At 40.3% G+C, this 22,051-nt stretch overlaps 1 long non-coding RNA gene across 11 annotated transcripts in view; it reads right to left on the bottom strand.

The window, feature by feature from the left end:
• Positions 1-6,715, bottom strand: part of LOC129657650 (uncharacterized) — a 52,569-nt gene extending 45,854 nt beyond the window's left edge. Inside the window, exons 1-2 of one of the 11 annotated variants that reach the window (XR_008716935.1) lie at positions 6,519-6,715; positions 3,294-3,395 (exon numbers count right to left, since the gene is read on the bottom strand). This is a non-coding gene — a long non-coding RNA (uncharacterized LOC129657650). Of the gene's footprint in view, positions 1-3,293; positions 3,427-5,807; positions 6,422-6,518 lie in introns of those variants that run through there. The other 10 variants (XR_008716936.1, XR_008716941.1, XR_008716940.1 and 7 more) reach the window with 10 other exon arrangements.
• Between the last annotated feature and the right edge of the window lie 15,336 nt (positions 6,716-22,051).

The raw sequence follows: 22,051 nt of genomic DNA, 5'->3' as shown, positions 1-22,051 counted from the left end.
GAACTTTGGGGTAGATAATTGTATTATCACGTAGATAATGGGGATTCTAACTCTCAGAGAAGGTGTTCTGCTCACTCGAATTTACCATCCAATTACTAAGTTCAAATGAATGTGTGCTGGGTTCCCTTAGTAACATTTTAGAGAATTTCACATAGTGTAAATTGGTAGAAACTTTAGAAATTATTATATAGAATTGTTCACATCTTGTAAGCAAAGGAATTGAAAATGACATGAATGATGGCCTTTAATTTATAAAGTGCTTTCCCAACCATGGGCTCATTACACTTTTATGAACTAGGTGAAGTACAGTAGTTCCTAAGTAATCATGAAGAATTGGTTTCAAAAGCCTCTAAGGGTACTAAAATCCACACATGCTCAAGTCTCAAATGGTGCAATGTTTGCATATAACCTACATACATCCTCCCATATATTTAAATCTCTCTAGATTATAATACCTAATACAATATACATGCTGTGTAAATAATTGTAAATACAAAATAAATAGTTACCTGGTTATAAATTTGTTTTGCCTTTTGGAACTTTCTTGGAATTTTTTTCAAATATTTTCCATATGCTGCAGATGGGGTACCAGGGATACAAAGGGCAGATTGGAGGAGGTAAGACTATTTACATTTCCATTTTCACAAAGGGATCAGACCCAGCACTATAACTGTCTGAAAAGTCACAGGACCATTAAACTGCCATCATAGAGGTGCTACAAACAGGAACACAAGTGGAAAAGGAACATAAGATCTGAGACCTAGCATTTCTAAAATAGGTTGCCTAAGCCTTTCTCTGTAACATCAGTGAGATTTCTTTACATCTAGCTTGTTTTGCATAATGTACAGTTTTACATGGGGGCTTCCCTGCTGGCTCAGATGGTGAAGAATCTGCCTGCAATGCAGGAGATCTGTGTTCCATCCCTGGGTTGGAAGATCCCCTGGAGAAGGAAATCGCAACCCACTCAAGTACTCTTGCCTGGAGAATACTAGGACAGAGGAGCTACAGTCCATGGGGTCACAGAGTCAGGTTCCCTAAGCCTTTCTCTACAACATCAGTGAGATGTCCTTACATCTATTTTGTTTTACAAAATATGCAGATTTGCAGAGTTCTCTGAAGGCACAGGCATTAGAGCTTCATTTATTAGCTGAAAATCATACCATTCTATTTATGGTATAACACATAAAAAAGAAACACTAATTATTAACAGCAGAGATCTGAATTCATAAGAATTATTTACTTGTAAGAATGAAGAAAAATACTAGGAAAAGTAAGCAACTACTATTATTTCAATTAATGTACTTTTTTCCTCATGAATAGATTAACAAACTAATAAGAAAAAGAAAAACCCAAACAGAAAAATGGACAATTAAGAGTTCCAAAAATAAAAAGGTAACAAATATATTTTGATTTTTTGAGAAACAAATGGAATATAGTAAATAAACATAAATAAGGAAGAGGAGTCTAAGCAGAAAGGGAAGAACTGCTGTCAGAATTAAAACACCTGGGAGTGAAAGAAGGGAGCTAAAGAGAAACACAGAGAAAGGGGAGAATTCCACTGGTGTTTTAAAATTGGCATAATTGATGTAAAAGTTACAAGATGATTACACCAGTTTAAGAAAGAGGGGTGGGCAGAGAGAGCTAAACTGAAATGGATAGACATACTGAAGATCAGGAAGGTCTGAAAACATTTCATTATGTGCCTCACTTAAACCAACAGAATTTTTTCCTGTTAATTTGTATATACAGTGAGCTATTTCAGTACATGTATTTTTAATTTCAGGCATGAAAAAAAGTATCATCCTGATTGCTTTAATTAGAAAAGTAACTTTTGGTAATAAAAACAGGTTCTTCATCCTAATTTATTGTTTAAGTACATATGTACACAGTGTATATTTACACATTATTTACAAAAATGTCTCTTAAAGACATTTTTTGGGGTGAGATGAAGTGAAGGGTCAAACATTACCTAAGGCACAATGAACTTGGTATTGTGACACCATGAAGGTGTCACATATTCCTTAGGAATAAAAGATTTATTTTAGATTCACTCTCAGAAAATTCTATCTCTCTGTGTTGATGTGTGTGTTTTTAAAGAAGGCAAAATAATTATTTGAAAATAATCTTTCTTGATATCCACAAATATCTTGTTCTGTCATGATTTAAAATATTTTTCAAGTCTTAGTGGCTTTTGGAAAATGCAGGCATGTTTCTAACAAGCTAGTCAGAAACCATATCCCAGCAGATTTCTATGGGTTCTGAGACATTTAAAACAATAAGAAAGGGTTACATCTCCAGGTCTTTTATTTTGCTCCTATACCCTTTCATGTAAATTGATGATGTTAGATGAAATAATTCCTAAGAGTTTTCTGGTTCTAAAATCTTATAATATTCCTCTAAAAAACTATTAGTGAAGAATATTGTGGTGGATTAAAGACAGTCACAGATACTTTGCTATTTTCCCCATCAAAAGACAGCGATGATTTCTCCTCTCTGGTGTTGGGGCAGGCCCTGTAATTGCTTAGCCGATTGAGGTGGGGAAAGTTATGCTGTGCTGATCCAAGGTCTAAGGCTTAAGAATGCCTGCCATTTCCCATTTCTGTAGCTTCTTGATTACCCTGAGTAAGAAATGTGGCTACTCTGTCAAGGGTAACACAGGGAAACACAGGACGGACAGAAAAGGCCCGTGGGCTACTTAGAGAGAAAGAGGAACACACTGTCATTATAACCTGCCGGCTGCCCTCAGATGCCTCCAGCCCCAGCTACCATCTGATTATAACCATATGAGATCCCAAGGGAGAGCAGCAGCAGAACTGCCCAGCTGAGCCCAGCCAAGCCACTGAACCAGGAGATACTGAAAGCTACTAAGCTTTTCATTTACTTTTAATTTAATTTTAGCTACCAAGTTCTAGGATTGTTTGATATACAATGCTAACTAAAACAGATATTACATTTCAGCATTACAATGGGTATAATTACATCATTTATTCCACAAATTATATATTTCAGATCATATAAAGTACCTGTGTAAACATATACAGTCAGTTCTGCCAGAATCTGACACATGCAATGCTAAAAAAAAAAAAAAAAAATCATCAAACTACAAAATCTTGCAATATAAACTACAAGGCCTATGGGAAACATGGAGTTTGGCAAACATCACTCAGAAACTTTGTTAGTGACAAATAAACAAAAAAAAGTAAAGCTAGGAACCAAATATAGCATCACACTAAATAATTAAACACATTAATTAACTGGCACACACAAATACTGGAACAAAAACAGCAATTTACCTTGAGAAAGACCTGAAGTTTGTTTGTGGAGTGGGTGTCAGAAGAATTGCAGCTGTAAGTTATTGGTCTTCAGCACCAAAGGGCTGCTAAGGCACAGTGCAACTGCAAGAAAGTTATAAAGTCAAACAATCCCCTAATTAAAAAAAAAAAAAAAAAAAAACAACTAAAGTTACAATTTCCCCAAAATGACATCAACCATTGGATATTTCAATTCCAATTCATCATAAACTTCATCTGTATGACATGTGGTCCAGGAAAAAAATTAAAATACTTTCCCAACTATCATTAAAACTCGCTATTAATTTTATCAAAATTACTCAGGTATTTGCTATAGTTCTCAGAAATACTACTTCCCACTCCCAGGAAATAGCTAAAAGAAAATGCAATATTGTAAATCAGCAAAATTAAATAATAACAAATCCCTTCACAAAACACAAGTGCTCTCCTAAGATATTTTATTATTTTAAGATTCCTTCTTTTTAAACAAGCCAAATAAAAGTTTTAAATACTTTTTGAGTTCTGAGTCAAGATTTTACATACTTGAGAAGAGAGCCTATTCTTTTTTGTTGTTGTTGTTAAATGTTTTTAAGACAAATAATAAGCATATCATGGGGAAGGTAGATACTCTAAGAATACGGGAATAAAAGAGATTTCTGGTAGAGAAGCCTCTTGGCATAATCTTATTTTTAAGGATATCTATTTCATATTTGAAGTCCAGGAAAGGTGAACATGCATGTTTTATGTAGACTTTTGGGAAATCCTCTTAAAAAATATTCTATTATAGTATGGCTTGCTTAGGGCAAAGAAAGAATGTTTGTGATCAGTTTCATTTGTCTCAATATTTAAGTATTAGCATTTTAACATAAGAAAAACATCTATTTCTGCTTTATTGACTATGTCAAAGCCTTTGACTGTGTGGATCACAATAAACTGTGGAAAATTCTTCAAGAGATGGGAATACCAGACCACCTGATCTGCCTCTCGAGAAATTTGTATGCAGGTCAGGAAGCAACAGTTAGAACTGGACATGGAACAACAGACTGGTTCCAAACAGGAAAAGGAGTTCGTCAAGGCTGTATATTGTCACCCTCCTTATTTAACTTATCTGCAGAGTACATCATGAGAAACGCTGGGCTGGAAGAAACACAAGCTGGAATCAAGATTGCCGGGAAAAATATCAATAACCTCAGATATGCAGATGACACCACCCTTATGGCAGAAAGTGAAGAGGAACTAAAAAGCCTCTTGATGAAAGTGAAAGTGGAGAGTGAAAAAGTTGGCTTAAAGCTCAACATTCAGAAAACAAAGATCATGGCATCCGGTCCCATCACTTCATGGGAAATAGATGGAGAAACAGTGGAAACAGTGTCAGACTTTATTTTTCTGGGCTCCAAAATCACTGCAGATGGTGACTGCAGCCATGAAATTAAAAGACGCTTACTCCTTGGAAGGAAAGTTATGACCAACCTAGATAGCATATTCAAAAGCAGAGACATTTCTTTGCCAACAAAGGTTCGTCTGGTCAAGGCTATGGTTTTTCCTGTGGTCATGTATGGATGTGAGAGTTGGACTGTAAAGAAGGCTGAGCACTGAAGAATTGATGCTTTTGAACTGTGGTGTTGGAGAAGACTCTTGAGAGTCCCTTGGACTACAAGGAGATCCAACCAGTCCATTCTGAAGATTAGCCCTGGGATTTCTTTGGAAGGAATGATGCTAAAGCTGAAACTCCAGTACTTTGGCCACCTCATGGAAGAGTTGACTCATTGGAAAAGACTCTGATGCTGGGAGGAATTGGGGGCAAGAGGAGAAGGGGACGACAGAGGATGAGATGGCTGGATGGCATCACTGACTTAATGGACATGAGTCTCAGTGAACTCCGGGAGTTGGTGATGGACAGGGAGGCCTGGAGTGCTGGTATTCATGGGGTCGCAAAGAGTCAGATACGACTGTGCGACTGATCTGATCTGATTTCCAATTTTTAAAAGTACTTTCCTCAAAATCCTTCCAGACTGCATATGTTGCTATATTACAATTGTTTATAAAAAGAGAAGTAGAAGTTCAGTCCTAACTAAATTTGAGATTCAAATGAGTTCCCTGTAAGAGGAACTAATTGAAAAAGATTTTAAAATGCAGTGTCAAGCAGGAATCCTTGGTATCTGTTACACAGCTCGAGACCCTCAAGTGGCAGAGGACTTAGTTTAACAAACTTATTAAGGGATAATTACAAGTTTTTGACAAAGCTCTTAATTAAAAGGGGGTCCTCCCTCTTCACAAGGCTGGAATGGTGCAAAAAGAGAAACTTACAGATAATTCACTAAGATAAGAGGTGTTTGTTTTATTTTGTTTGATGTAATTTAAACTATTTCAACTAAGAGAACAGGATTAGCTATTTGGTCAACTTGGAAATTGTCTCAGTAACTAAACAAGAAAAACACAGGTACTCCACTTCTTTCAAAAGTTAACATGCTTACTAGTCATTACTATTGGAAAGACCAAATAAATGGGCACACTTACGACCTACGAGACTCGGATGTGATCCCTGGGTCGGTACGATGCCCTAGAGAAAGGAATGGCAACCCACTCCAGAATTCTTGCCTGGAGAATCCTATGAACAGAGGCGTCTGGCAGGCTACAGTCCATGAGATCGCAAAGAGTCGGACAGGACTGTAGAGACTTAGCACGCAATTGAAGCTAAACTTCACGCAGCTGATACTGGCACTTTAGTAAATTGTAAGCCATGCAAAACAGAGCAGACAGCTGCACTATCCGCCCCCACCGGCCTAGGCCCTTTGGAAACAAAGTTCACAAGCAGCTCCACGGGACCCCAGAACCTCGAGGTAATATGTTACTAAAATCAGCCACACGAGGTTCAAGCACCTGGTGAGACTCAGGGCCCAGAAGCTAACAAGCAAAACCTTTCCGTGAGGGACTGGCTTTGATCCCACACCTGGAAAGAGAAGGCCTAACTTGCTAAGAAGATGCCCAAGCGCCACAGTGATGCTGTAATGTGCCTTTAATATTTTAAGGGTTTTTATTACATAGAAAGTTAACAAACATACATACACAACCTCAACAAACAAAAACTTTCAGGACAATGTTTTCAACCCAAAATACTTCAAGGAAGCATTTCCTCTTGGTCTAAACAGAATTATTTAAACAAGAAAGGAAAAGCTTAATGAGAGTCAGTCTCAGGACCCCTTTAAACCGCGAGAAACTTGTCCTGACCTTGCGCGCCGCCTCTGGTGTCCGCGTTCCAAGTCTCAGGGGGAGGGTGTCTGGGCGAGGACCGCCTGGTCTCTGGCGATTCCCTCGGGCTGCGGGCGTCCGCGGGATCCTGCTTCCCGGGTCCTCGGCCTCCGCGGCTCCTCGCGGTAGCCCCGTCAGGGCGGCGCTCGGGGGCCACGCAGGGCCATGATCCGGGCGGGGGCGACGCGCGGGCGGCCCTTCCCCTCGCGCGCCCGGGTCCCCGCGGCCGCCACTGACGGGCGCCTCGCGGGTCCGGGAGCCTGGGCGGCGCCGGGCAGGAGCGGCCGCGGGGCGATCGCGGCGGGAGCGCCCGACGCGCTCCGCGGCCCCGGAACCCGCCCGCCCGCGACGCTGCTGCCCTCACGCCGCCTCCCCGCTCCAGGCCCGCGCGCGCCCGCCCACCCGGGGAAGGGGAGGAGGCGGCAGTCGGGGGGCGCCTCCATCCTCCCAAGCCTCCCACCCGGGTTAGCCCCGCCGATCCTCCTGTCTCCAGCCTGGGTGTCGGGTCGCGGGCGTCCCACTCTGGCCTGCGGGATCCGACCAGATTGCAGGCATGTTGGTGGTGGCCGCGAAGTAAAAGCCAGGTCTCGCCTCCTGGAAAGTGGGTGCGAGTCTCAGACGATGAAGGGCGGCTTTTCGGAGGGCTCCAAAGTTGTTCACATACAAGGATATCTACTCCCACCTAGCTCCTCAGCACAGTGGGTGGGATAGTCACAATTACTCCTATGCTTCATGTAATGTAACAATTAGCAGCACAGTATAGAGATTCTGTCACTTGGTCTCGGCATAATTTATCCTTAATTACTGCCTCCTGTCTGCTTTCACTTCCTTTCTGGACCTTTTCTTTCCTCGTGCACAACTTCTGGACAGGCTGAGAGCTCCACCAGGATTGGGACTGAGGTGAGTTTAGATGTACCAATTGAGCTCTGCACCGCCATCCCATTGTAGGCTCAGAGCTGATGGTCGCCGTGAATTAATGGATGAACCACTGGTGAGAGTCTGTCTATAAATGAGGCTCTTCCCTCTATTCTCCAGTTTCCTGAAGAGTCAGGTGTTCCAGGCTCTAGAAGATAAGTGGAAGGACTGCAACTGAAAAAACATTTTTGGATCTAAAACATGAGGTTTTGCTGCCCCAGATTTGTGCTTCATTAGGCATCTTTCTTTTTTTAATTCTCATTTTGATTCCAAATAACTCTGAAGGTATAAATATTTAATAAATAGGAATCAACCTGCGGTAAGGTTTTCTTTTGACATTTGTAGGTTTGCTGCTTAGCACTAACCTCCTTTTATGGAAACAATATCTAGATTTTCCTTGGAAATAAGGACTCATCCCCCGCTCTCTGCATATATGCTTCAAGTGATGCTAACTACTGTTCTGACGCCAGTGCACATGACCCTGACCTGTTCAGTGGAAGTACCTAGTTTTCCTAGTAATAGGGATTATTTCAGAGATACTAATATGTTCCAAGTCTGGGATATTAAATACAAACATTTAGTTCTGGAACTCTGTATGCCCTACAAATTAAAGTCACACCAGTTCAGTTCAGTTCAGTCGCTCAGTCATGTCCAACTCTTTGCGACCCGATGAATGGCAGCACCCCAGGCCTCCCTGTCCATTAACACTCGGAGTTTACCCAAACTCATGCCCATCGAGTTGGTGATGCCATCCAGCCATCTCATCCTCTGTCGTCCCATTCTCCTCCTGCCCCCAATCCCTCCCAGCATCAGGGTTTTTTCCAATGAGTCAACTCTTCGCATGAGGTGGCCAAAGTACTGGAGTTTCAGCTTTAGCATCAGTCCTTCCAATGAACACCCAGGACTGGTCTCCTTTAGAATGGACTGGCTGGATCTCCTTGCAGTTCAAGGGACTCTCAAGAGTCTTCTCCAACACCACAGTTCAAAAGCATCAATTCTTCGGTGCTCAGCTTTCTTCCCAGTCCAACTCTTACATCCATACACGACCACTGGGAAAACCATAGCCTTGACTAGACAGACATTTGTTGGCAAAGTAATGTCTCTGCTTTTTAATATGCTACCTAGGTTGGTCATAACTTCCCTTCGAAGGAGTAAGCGTCTTTTAATTTCATGGCTACAGTTACCATCTGCAGTGATTTTGGAGCCCCCACAAATAAAGTCTGACACTGTTTCTACTGTTTCCCGATCTATTTCCCATGAAGTGATGGGACCAGATGCCATGATCTTCATTTTCTGAATGTTGAGCTTTAAGCCAACATTTTCACTCTACTCTTTCGCTTTCAAAGAGACTTTTTACTTCCTCTTCACTTTCTGCAATAAAGATGGTGTCATCTGCATATCTGAGGTTATTAATATTTCTCCCGGCAATCTTGATTCCAGCTTGTGATTCTTCCAGCCTAGCATTTCCCATGATGTACACTGCTGCTGCCGCTGTGTCGCTTCAGTCGTGTCTGACTCTGTGTGACCCCATAGATGGCAGCCCTTCAGGCTCCAACGTCCATGGGATTTTCCAGGCAAGAACACTGGAGTGGGTTGCCATTTCCTTCTCCAATGCATGAAAGTGGAAAGTGGAAAGTGAAAGTGAAGTTGCTCAGTCGTGTCCAACTCTTAGCGACCCCATGGACTGCAGCCTACCAGGTTCCTCCATCCATGGGCTTTTTCAGGCAAGAGTATTAGAGTGGGGTGCCATTGCCTTCTCGGATGTACACTGCATATAAGTTAAATAAGCAGGGTGACAATATACAGCCTTGATGTACTCCTTTTCCTATTTGGAACCAGTCTATTGTTCCATGTCCAGTTCTAACTGTTGCTTCCTGACCTGCATACAGGTTTCTCAAGAGGCAGGTCATGTGGTCTGGTATTCCCATCTCTTTCAGAATTTCCACCGTTTCTTGTGATCCACACAGTCAAAGGCTTTGGCATAGTCAATAAAGCAGAAATAGATGTTTTTCTGGAACTTGCTTGCTTTTTCCATGATCCAGCGGATGTTGGCAATTTGATCTCTGGTTCCTCTGCCTTTTCTAAAACCAGGTTGAACACCTGGAAGTTCACGGTTCACATATTGCTGAAGCCTGGCTTGGAGAATTTTGAGCATTAGTTTACTAGCATGTGAGATGAGTACAATTGTGTGGTAGTTTGAGCATTCTTTGGCATTGCCTTTCTTTGGGATTGGAATGCAAACTGACCTTTTCCAGTCCTGTGGCCATTGAGTACAACACTTTCACAGCAGCATCTTTTAGGATTTGAAATAGCTCAACTGGAATTCCATCACCTCCACTAGCTTTGCTCGTAGTGATGCTTTCTAAGGCCCACTTGACTTCACATTCCAGGATATCTGGCTCTAGGTGAGTGATCACACCATTGTGATTATCTGCGTTTTGAAGATCTTTTTTATACAGTTCTTCTGTGTATTCTTGCCACCTCTTCTTAATATCTTCTGCTTCTGTTAGGTCCATACCATTTCTGTACTTTATTGAGCCTATCTTTGCATGAAATGTTCCCTTGCTTTCTCTAATTTTCTTGAAGAGATCTCTAGTCTTTCCCATTCTATTGTTTTCCTCTATTCCTTTGCATTGATCACTGAGGAAGGCTTTCTTATCTCTTCTTGCTATTCTTTGGAACCCTGCATTCATATGCTTATATCTTTCCTTTTCTCCTTTGTTTTTCGCTCCTCTTCTTTTCACAGCTATTTGTAAGGCCTCCTCAGACAGCCATTTTGCTTTTTTGCATTTCTTTTTCAAGGGGATGGTCTTGATCCCCGTCTCCTGTACAATGTCAAGAACCTCCATCCATAATTCATCACGCACTCTATCAGATCTATTTCCTTAAATCTACTTCTTACTTCCACTGTATAATCATAAGGGATTTGATTTAAGTCATAACTGAATGGTCTAGTGGTTTTCCCTACTTTCTTCAATTTATGTCTGAATTTGGCAATAAGGAGTTCATGATCTGAGCCACAGTCAGCCCCCAGTCTTGCTTTTGCTGACTGTATAGAGCTTCTCCTTCTTTGACTGTAAAGAATATAATCAATCTGATTTTGGTGTTGACCATATGGTGATGTCCATGTGTAGAGTCCTCTCTTGGGTTGTTGGAAAAGGGTGTTTGCTATGACCAGTGTGTTCTCTTGGTAAAAATCTATTAGCCTTTGCCCTGCTTCATTCCATACACCAGGGCCAAATTTGCCTGTTACTCCAGGTGTTTCTTGACTTCCTACTTTTGCATTCCAGTCCCCTATAATGAAAAGGACATCTTTCTTGGGTGTTAGTTCTAAAAGTTCTTATAGGTCTTCATAGAACCGTTCAACTTCAGCTTCTTCAGTGTTACTGGTTGGGGCATAGGTTTGGGTTAACATGATATTGATTGGTTTGCTTTGGAAACGAACAGAGACCATTCTGTCATTGTTGAGATTGCATCCAAGTACTGCATTTTGGACTCTTTTGTTGACCATGATAGCTACTCCATTTCTTCTGAGTGATTCCTGCCCGCAGTAGTAGATATAATGGTCATCTGAGTTAAATTCACCCATTCCAGTCCATTTTAGTTTGCTGATTCCTAGAATGTCAATGTCACTCTTGCCATCTCTTGTTTGACCACTTCCAATTTGCCTTGATTCATGGACCTGACATTCCAGGTTCCTATGCAATATTGCTCTTTACAGCATCGGACCTTGCTTCTATGACCAGTCACATCCACAACTGGGTATTGTTTTGCTTTGGCTCCATCCCTTCATTCTTTCTGGAGTTATTTCCCCACTGATCTCCAGTAGCATATTGGGCACTTACCGACCTGGAGAGTTCCTCTTTCATTATCCTATCATTTTGCCTTTTCATACTTTTCATGGGGTTCTCAAGGCAAGAATACTGAAATGACACAGAGATGTTTAAATCTTAGCCACTGCATGTCTGTATTAGGGTACCAGGAGGGGAAAAAATTGGGGATCCTCAAATATAGATCCTGAAATGTAGATGGTTGCTCCTGAGGATATTGGCTTTGTAAACCACCTGGACCCTCAGATCTTACAAAGGTGCCCACCACCATGTGTGAAAAGTGAAAGTTGCTCAATCCTGTCTGACTCTTTGTGACCCCATGGACTATATAGTCCATGGAAATCTCTAGGCCAGAATACTGAAGTGGGTAGTCTTTCCCTTCTCCAGGGGATCTTCCCAACTCAGGGATCAAACACAGGTCTCCCACATTGCAGATAGATTCTTTACCAGCTGAGCCACACGGGAAGCCCAAGAATACTGGAGTGGGTAGCCTATCAGTTTTCTGACAGATCATCCTGTCCCAGGAATCCAACTATGGTCTCCTGCATTGCAGGTGGATTCTTTACCAACTGAGCTGTGAGGGAAGTCCTCCCTTTTGAAAGAAAAGATAGTATGCTTCACCTCTACTGGAAAATACTGCAGAGTCTCTCCTCTACCAGTGAACGTGTACCCCTTTAGAAGTTTCACTCACCTACTGTTTTGGCTGTAAAGGCCCTTATCTCAGAATAAATCCCACCATAACCTGAAAGAGGCATGTTGCACCTGATTTGAAAGACTAGAGGAATTGAAAGAATCAGCATCAACAGGCAGAAGCCAAGTGAGTTCATCCAGGTGCTTGATCACGGCGGCCAAAACATCTAAGACCGAATAAGAATTCATTGACGTGGAGGCAGTTTCTTGGGACATAAGATTTACCATCCTAGGAAGAACCCAAGGGGAGAGGTGAACTCATTGCTAGCATGTCTCTTAGAAAGTGATGACTAAAGCTGAGCATTGAAGAATTGATGCTTTTAAACTATCATGTTGGAGAAGACTCTTGAGAGTCCCTTGGACTGCAAGGAGATCAAATCAGTCAATCCTCAATGACATCAGTCCTGAATGTTTATTGGAAGGAATGATGCTAAAGCTGAAACTCCAATACTTTGGCCACCTGATGCAAAGAACTGACTCATTGGAAGAGACCCTGAAGCTGGAAAAGCTTGAAGACAGGAGGAAAAGGGGACGACAGAAGATGAGATGCTTGGATGGCATCACTGACTTGATGGACTGAGTTTGAGCAAGCTCTGGGAGTTGGTGATGAACAGGGAAGCCTGGTGTACTGCTGTCCATGGGGTCACAAAGAGTCAGACACGACTGAGCGACTGAATTGAACTGAACTGAATGTTCAGTCAAGTGGGAATACCTAGGTTGCTCTGGCAGATTCAGAGAAGGAACTAAAGAGGTTGAAGGAGATGGGATTGCTGTGCTGGGGTGAATCTGAGGCCAGAACACCCACCAGTGAATTGTGTTCCATCTGAGGGCTGGACAAAGCGCTACTCAATGAAGGCCATCAGGAATGTACAGTGAGAGGAACACTAACATCACTGAGATGCTTATTGGATCCTCTATAGACATGTGTTAGTAGCAGCAGAGGTGAACACAGAGCTGGGCTTATTGATATCTGAGGATGGTAGCCTAGCCAGGAGGCCAGGAGGTGTTACTTAATCACCAGAAGACAGAAAGTTACGGTTTGAGGAGCAGTCAAGAGAGGGTGACACACAGGGAGTTAAAACTGTGAACAGAACATGGTTCTTAAGAACAGAAAAGGTCAACAGCCAATATGGTACTACATAACATCTACAACCAAAGGAAAACATAATAATGAAAAAACAGGAAATTGAAAGAAGTCACTTAGATAAAAGGGCATGATCCCCAATCTATTTCCCCTGGGAGCTAACAGCTCAGGAATACTATCACAGGTTTTCCTCTGACACTCAGAGCCTTGTGTCCAGACTCCCCACAGACTAGGAGGCCTGAACTTGGTGGGAGGGGTACATAATAGAAGGGTGTATAGGAACATGGCATTCTTCTAAACCACTGTAGCCAGCACAGCCTCTAGTTCAATTAGAAACAGAGAAGCCTCATTAATTGAGCAGCACCCACTTGTTTGGCTCATTTGTTCAGTTAGCTCATTAATTAGAATATTACCATCACTTGGTGGGACTTATCTTACAAACTCTTAAACTCTGGTTGATTGAAAATATGAGATAAGAAAATGTGACCTCTGCTACTAGTAGAAGATCATCCATGATGATCAAAATTTTGAAAGTGGAAAGAAATCCCAATTTTATCAAAGTTTTAGGAAAAAAATTCATTCTGGTTTTGAAATTTCTGAGAAGATGCACAAAATTGCTTGGAAAAAATTAATTTGTGCCATTTTTCATCACCTCTAATCTCATCTCAACAGCATACATGTCAAACAGAAACTTAACTTCCTGCAACATGCTGACTATCACAACTTTTTTGAAAAAAGAAGAGATAGTAGAATGAGAGTAGAAAGAAAATTCTGATCAAAAACAGATGATGTAGGCAAGATGATGTCCTGAATGTACAGTAGCCTAGAAGTTCAGTTCGCTTTTTGTCTAACTTCCCTAAAATTTGCAAGTTTAGACAAGAATTATAAACACCCCAAATACTACATATTATATTGTTTCATTCATGTGGCCTTTTAGAAAAGGCAGAAATGCAGGAAAAGGAAATATATAAGGGGTTTCCAAGGGGTGGGGGAAAGTGATTATATCTATGCAAGGTGGGCTCAAAATGAAATTTGTAGGGTTTGGGGACTATCCATTATATTACTCTATGGATGTATGATGGTTCGTCATTCAAAACCCATAGAGCTGTACACTATAAACAGTGACTTTTTCTCTCTCTCTCTCTGTTTTTTGTTTTTTGTTTTTTTGGCTGTACTGTGTCTTCCTTGCTGTGCAGGCTTTTCTCCAGTTAAAGAGAGCAGGGGCTGCTCTCTAGTTTTGATGTGTGGGCTTCTCATCTTGGTGGCTTCTCTTGTTACAGAACACAGGCTCTAGGGCATGGGCTTCAGGAGGTGTGGCACTTGGGGCATGTGGGCTCAGTAGTTGTTGTTCCTGGGTTCTGGAACACAGGCTTAGTAATTATGGTACACAGGCTTATTTGTTCCAGGGCATGTGGGATCTTCCTGGATCAGGGATCGAAATCCTGTCTCTGGCATTGGCAGACAAATTCTTTACCACTGAGCTACCAGGGAAGCCCTGCATGCTTAGTTGCTCAGTCGTGTCCAAATCTTTGTGACCCCATTGACCATAGCCCACCAGGCTCCTCTGTCCATGGGATTTTACAGGCAAGAATGCTAGAGTGGGTTGCCATTTCCTTCTGCAGGGGATCTTCCCAACCCAGAGCTCGAACCTGTGTTTCTCGTGTTTCTCTTGCATTGCAGGTAGATTCTTTACCTGCTGAGCCATCAGGGAAGCCCCAAAGAGTGACGTTTACAGTATATAAAATGAAAAAAAAAATCAGGATGTAGGGAAGGCAGGATGGAATGCAGATTGTGACAAATAAATTTAACCCTATTGCAAATATACAACATAACCTCACAGAAGTGGATGGAGAGTAAATAAGCTAAACTACACAACTCTGGAAAAGTTTTCTCAGGTATTATAAGGTTAAAAACATAAAATACTATGAGCAAAATTTGTACTCTAGTTGGAAAAGTTATTCATCACAGGGCTACGATTTAGCAATTCTGATTCTACTTTATATGTATAATATGGTTCAAATAGTATTTAAAAAAATATTGCAGATGGAAGCCAGTTTTCTTTTTTACAATAAAGTACCATAAAATGCTAAAATATATATGAAAGTTCTGCATTAGAATCAGACATGTCAATACAAATGTATGTTTAGTTTAACAGATACAGAGATATAGATACATTTAAATATATGTGTATACATTTATGAGTATACATACATATACTAGTATGTGTACCACCTGACACTCCTGGATGCACAGGCAAGTCTGGCTCAGTCTCTTGTGGGGACACTGCTCCTTTCTCCCAGCTCCTGGTGCACACAAGATTTTGTTGGTGCCCTGCAAGAGTCTGTTTCCCTAGTCCTGTGGAAGTTCTGTAATCAAATCCCACTGGTCTCCAAAGAAAAAGAGGCCAGGACTATAAAGAATGCTGAGTGCCAAAGAATTGATGCTTTTGAACTGTGGGGTTGGAGAAGACTCTTGAGAGTCCCTTGGACTGCAAGGAGATCCAACCAGTCCATCCTAAAGGAAATCAGTCCTGGGTGTTCATTGGAAGGACTGATGTTGAAGCTGAAACTCTAATACTTTGGCCACCTCATGCAAAGAGTTGACTCATTCAAAAAGACCCTGATGCTGGGGAAGATTGTGGGCAGGAGGAGAAGGGGATGACAGAGGATGAGATGGTTGGATGGCATCACTGACTTGATGGACATGAGTTTGAGCAATCTCTGAGGGGTTGGTGATGGGCAGGGAAGCCTGGCGTGCTGCAGTCCATGGAGTCAGAGTCAGACACCACTGAGTGACTGAACCAAACTGAAACCAGAGTTATGTACAGTAATAATCTGTTTATGGCAAAGATATGTAGCTACCATACATTTATGTATATTTAATTGCACCATGTTGACACAAAATTTCAGAATAATTTAGTGCTGTGTAATTTTTCTTACTCCTGGCTTTTAAACTTGCTGTCAACAATAGTTTCCCATAAAACTATGTTGTACTTACAATCCACCCTTGGAAAAAGATGTATAATGAAGATAAAGGATATATTCTCACAAATTACAGATTTCTTACAGATTGCAAAAATTACTATAATAATTATAGAATCAGGTTTTCTTTAACAAAATTTTGGTACAGAAGAAAAGCACTTTATTTCCTGACTTTGAATATAGGTAAAAATTATTTCCATCAACTGATAAAATTCTTATTAAAATAAGAAAGTTAAAATCTGAATACAGAAGATTCCTTACAATATTTCCAAGTATAATTTTCACTAATTAAATATTGGCTTATTAAGCACTTATCAAACATACTTAAGAATATAAATAATTCTAGAGTGACTATAGAATAGTCAAAAGTAAACAGATAGGGGGATTAATTATTTTTTAGAAGAATCATGAAATTATTTATACAAATAATGCCAAGTATTTGTAAATATGCAGGACAGATTAAATAATCAACATAGTAAATCAACAAGGTAAATTTTCCAAATGCCCTTTTTAAAGTGCTAATCAATCTACATGACTTCTTTATCAGACATAAGATACTTTTTACAGTGAATCTCTTTCTATTCAGTAGTTACCATAACAGCTTTAAAACTAATCTCCAGTGAGTATGTTAACCAAAGGAAAGAAGTCTAATTAAAGAAAAAGAAAAGAGGAAAAGAAAACATACTTAATTTACAGTTCCAAATAAATTGTCATGGAATCCATTAATTTCTAATCTTTGATTGCATATGTAATACAGAGAACATAATTTAAACTTTCCACCCAGAGAAAATAAATGAATTTCTCAATGCTATTACATTATCTGATGAGAATATTACTCTTGGTACATTTAGAACAGCTAGAATATGAAACGGAGAAGGCAATGGCACCCCACTCCAGTACTCTTGCCTGGCAAATCCCTGGACAGAGGAGCCTGGTAGGCTGCAGTCCGTGGGGTCGCTGCCAATCGGACACGACTGAGCAACTTCACTTTCGCTTTTCACTTTCATGCACTGGAGAAGGAAATGGCAACCCACTCTAGTGTTCTTGCCCGGAGAATCCCAGGGACGGGGGAGCCTGGTGGGCTGCTGTCTGTGGGGTCGCACAGAGTCGGACACGACTGAAACGACTTAGCAGCAGCAGCAGCAGCAGAATATGAAACAATTTTCTTTTACTATATTTACTCTGCCACATTGTAAGCAATATTAGGCATGTATTATGAGTAAATTTTTAATGTTATTTTCTATCTTACTGATTTTTCTAATTCCAAAAACCATTTGGAGTTTGCATTTGATAATAGTTTATTATAAGTTAATACCTTCCTTTTGTCAAATAAATATTCCCTTTCATAATTTAATTACTGTAATACTTACTTTGGTTGACATAAACACTGTCCAAGTTACTTCTATCCTAGGAGATATAATAAAAATGAAACAGCCAAAAAGAGATTTATGCACTCTTGAGTATGCCCCTTATCTTATTAGATGAAGAAGAATTACGGTGTTCTGTCAGTGACATATTCATCACCCTAAAATCAGTCTTTGTTGATCCCTAGGGATCACCACTGAAAATCTGTTTTAACATGTTGTCACTGTTTTTCAATGGACCAATATCTGAAATATAATTCATGATCTCAGGGGCCCTGGGGAAACTTCAGGAGGATTTGATTGTCAATAGAATTCAGTAACTCTAGGTTTTAACCTTCTGTTTATATTACTTATTCATCAGTTCAGTTCAGTTCGGCCACTCAGTCGTGTCCAACTCTTTGTGACCCCATGGACTGCAGCACGCCAGGCCTCCATGTCCATCACCAACTCCCGGAGTTTACTCAAACTCATGTCCATTTATTCGGTGATGCCATCCAACCACCTCATCCTCTGTCGTCCCCTTCTTCCCCCACCTTCAATCTTTCCCAGCATCAGAGTCTTTTCCAATGAGTCAGTTCTTCACACCAGGTGGCCAAAGTATTGGAGTTTCAGCTTCAACATCACTCCTTCCAATGAACACTCAGGACTGATTTCCTTTAGGATGGACTGGTTGGATCTCCTTGCAGTCCAAGGGACTCTCAAGAGTCTTCTCCAACCCCACAGTTCAAAAGCATCAATTCTTCCACACTCAGCTTTCTTTACAGTCCAACTCTCACATCCATACATGACCACAGGAAAAACCACAGCCTTGACTAGATGGACCTTTGTTGACAAAGTAATGTCTCTGCTCTTTAATATGCTGTCTTGTTTGGTCATAACTTTCCTTCCAAGGAGTAAGCATCCTTTAATTTCATGGCTGCAGTCACCATCTGCAGTGATTTTGGAGCCCAAAAAAATAAAGTCTGACACTGTTTCCACTATTTCCCCATCTATTTGCCATAAAGTGATGGGACCAGATGCCATGATCTTAGTTTTCTGAATGTTGAGCTTTAAGCCAACTTTTTCACTCTTCTCTTTCACTTTCATCAAGAGGCTCTTTAGTTCTTCTTTGCTTTCTGCCATAAGGGTTGTGTCATCTGCCTATCTGAGGTTATTGATATTTCTCCCAGCAATCTTGATTCCAGCTTGTGCTTCTTCCAGCCCAGCGTTTCTCATGATGTACTCTGCAGATAAGTTAAATAAGCAGGGTGACAATATATAGCCTGACATACTCCTTTTCCTATTTGGAACCAGTCTGTTGTTCTATGTCCAGTTCTAACTTAACTTCCTGCTTTGTATACAGATTTCTCAAGAGGCAGGTTTAGGTGGTCTGGTATTCCCATCCCTTTCAGAATTTTCCACAATTTATTGTGATCCACACAGTCAAGGGCTTTGGCAAAGTCAATAAAAAAGAAATAGATGTTTTTCTGGAACTCCCTTGCTTTTCTGATGATCCAGCACATGTTGGCAATTTGATCTCTGGTTTATATTACTTATTTATATGTTGTATCTATATACATCTTCCAATGGCATATCTCATTTTCAAGTTTATGCTCTATGTGGCTAAACTTAGCTAAGTGTATATTTCTCCTTAGACTGCATTGAATGTGGCTCAGTGGTAAAGAATACGCCTTCAATGCAGGAGTTGCATGAGATGCAGGTTCAATCCCTGGGTGGGGAAGATCCCCTGGAAGAGGGAATGACAACCCACTCCAGTATTCTTGTCTGGAGAATCCCATGGACAGAGGAGCCTGGAAGGCTACAATCCATGGGGTAGCAGAGTTGGACATGACTGAAGCGACTCAGCATGCACACATGCAAGGAGGCAAAAGACCTGTACTCTGAAAGCTCTTAAATGCTGATGAAAGAAATTAAAGGTGACATAAGCAGATGGAGAGATATACCATGTCTTAGACTGGGTGAATCAATAATGTAAAAATGACTATACTACCCAAGCAATCTGCAAATTCAATGCAATATTTATCAAATTACCAATGGAGTTTTTCATAGAACTAGACCAAAAAAATAATAAAATTTCCATAGAAACACAAAAACTCTTACTATCCAAAGCAATTTTTAGAAAGAAAAATGAAACTTGAGGCATGAGCCTCCCTGACTTCAGATTATACCGTAAAGGTAAAACAGGATGGTACTGGCACAAAAAGCAATCATATAGATCAATGGAACAGAATGCCCAAAAATAAACCCATGGACTGATGGCCAGTTAATCTATGACAAAGGAGGCAAGAACATACAATGGAGAAAAGACAGTCTGGTCAATAATTGGCACCAGGAAAACTGGACAGCTCCATGTAAAAGAATGAAATTAGAACATTCTCTAATACCATATACAAAAATAAACTCAAAGTGATTTAAAGGCCTAAATATAAAACCAGACAACCTAAAACTCCTAGAGGAAAACATATACAGAACACACTTTGACATAAATCACAGCAGTAACTTTTTGGATCTATCTTCTAGAGTAATGGAAACTAAAACAAAAATAAACAAATGGGACCTAATTAAATTTAAAAGCTTTTGCACAGCAAAGGAAACCATAAAGAGAACAAAAAGACAATATACAGAATGGGAAATAGTATTTTCAAATGATGTGACTTTGACAAGGTATTTATTTCCAAAATATACAAACCACTCAAATAGCTCAGTATCAAAAAGAAAACAAACAAAAAAAAACAAAAAACAACCCAATCAAAAAGTAGCAGAAGATTTAAATAGACATTTCTCCAAGAATACATACAAATGGGCAAAGACACATGAAAAGATGCTCAACATCACTAATTGTTAGAGAAATGCAAAACAAAACTAAATGCCTCACTCAGGTCAGAATGGCCGTCATCAAAAAATCTAAAAATAATAAATGCTGGAGTTGGTGTGGAGAAAAAGGAACCCTCCTACACTGTTGTTGGAAATGTAAATTGGTACAGCCACTATGGAACAGTATGGAGTTTGCTTAAAAAACTAACAATAGAGCTAACATATGATCCTGAAATTCCACTCTTGGGCATGTATCCAGAGAAAACCTAATTTGAAAAGATACATGCACTGCAATATTCATTGCAGAACTACAATAGCCAAGACATAGAAGAAACCTAAATGTCCATTGACTGAAGAATAAAGAAAGAAAATGTGGTATATTTATACCATGGAATATTCCTCAGCCATAAAAAAATGAAATAATGTCTTTTGTAGAAACATGGATGAACTTACAGTTTATCTTAATAAGTGAAGTAAATCACACAAAGACAAATAACATGATATCAGCTATAAGTGGAGTCTAAACAAATACAAATTATTTACAAAACAGAAAGAGAATGGCAGACACAGAACCAAACATTTTACCAAAGGGGAAAGGTGGGGGGAGGGATAAACTAGGAGTTTGGGATTGACATAATATACACACTATGGTATGTTATGCTAAGTCGCTTCAGTTGTGTCCGACTCTGTGTGACCCCATAGATGGCAGCCCACCAGACTCCCCCGTCCCTGGGATTCTCCAGGCAAGAACACTGGAGTGGGTTGCCATTTCCTTCTCCAATGCATGAAAGTGAAAAGTGAAAGTGAAGTCGCTCAGTCGTGTCCAACTCTTAGCGATCCCATGGATTACAGCCTACCAGGCTCCTCCATCCATGGGATTTTCCAAGCAAGAGTACTGGAGTGGGGTGCCATTGCCTTCTCCGAATATACACACTACTATATATAAAATAGATTAGCAACAAGGACCTACCATATAGCACAAGGAACTATACTCAGTATTTTATAATTATCTATAGTAGAAAAGAATCTGGAAGAGAATAAATATATATTTATTTATTTATATATAATTTATATATACAATATATTAATATACAATATATTAATATATATATTCAATGATATGGGTTTCCCTAGTGGCTCAGATGATAAAGAATCTGCCTGCAATGTGGGAGACCCAGGTTCAATCCCTTGGTCGGGAAGATCCCCTGGAGAAAGGAATGGCTACTCACTCCAGTATTCCTGTCTGGAGAATTCCATGGACAGAGGAGCCTTGGTGGGCTACAGTGTATGGGGTCGCAAAGAGTCAGAAACAACTGAGCAACTAACGCACATACGCACACATTTAGTTACATAACTGAATATATACAGTTATATGTGCTGTACACCTAAAACTAACACAATATTGTAAATCAACTATACTTCAGTAAAAACAAGGAGCTATGCCTCTAGATTTTAATGTAAACTTTTCTTTGATATTGGAATATTTCTTTAAAACTACTCCAAATCACTTTTTCATGTTTTATAATCTGAATGTATCACCCCTCCTAATTCATATGTTGCACACTAATCCCCAAGGACAGTAGTATTAGGAGGTGGGAGCCTTGGGAGGTGATTAGATTATGAGGACAATGAATGGGATTAGTGTTCTTATGAAAAAGACCTCAATGAGATTCCTCATCCCTTCAACCATGGAAGGATACAAGAAGTCAAAGCTGTGGTACATATACACAATGGAGTATTACTCAGCCATTAAAAAAAATACATTTGAATCAGTTCTAATAAGGTGGATGAAACTGGAGCCTATTATACAGAGTGAAGTAAGCCAGAAAGAAAA

Source organism: Bubalus kerabau, chromosome 7 (assembly GCF_029407905.1).
Source record: "Bubalus kerabau isolate K-KA32 ecotype Philippines breed swamp buffalo chromosome 7, PCC_UOA_SB_1v2, whole genome shotgun sequence".
Lineage (NCBI taxonomy): Eukaryota > Metazoa > Chordata > Mammalia > Artiodactyla > Bovidae > Bubalus > Bubalus kerabau.
The sequence above is the reverse complement of the archived record's forward strand: the minus strand, read 5'-3'. Positions and strand labels throughout refer to the sequence as shown.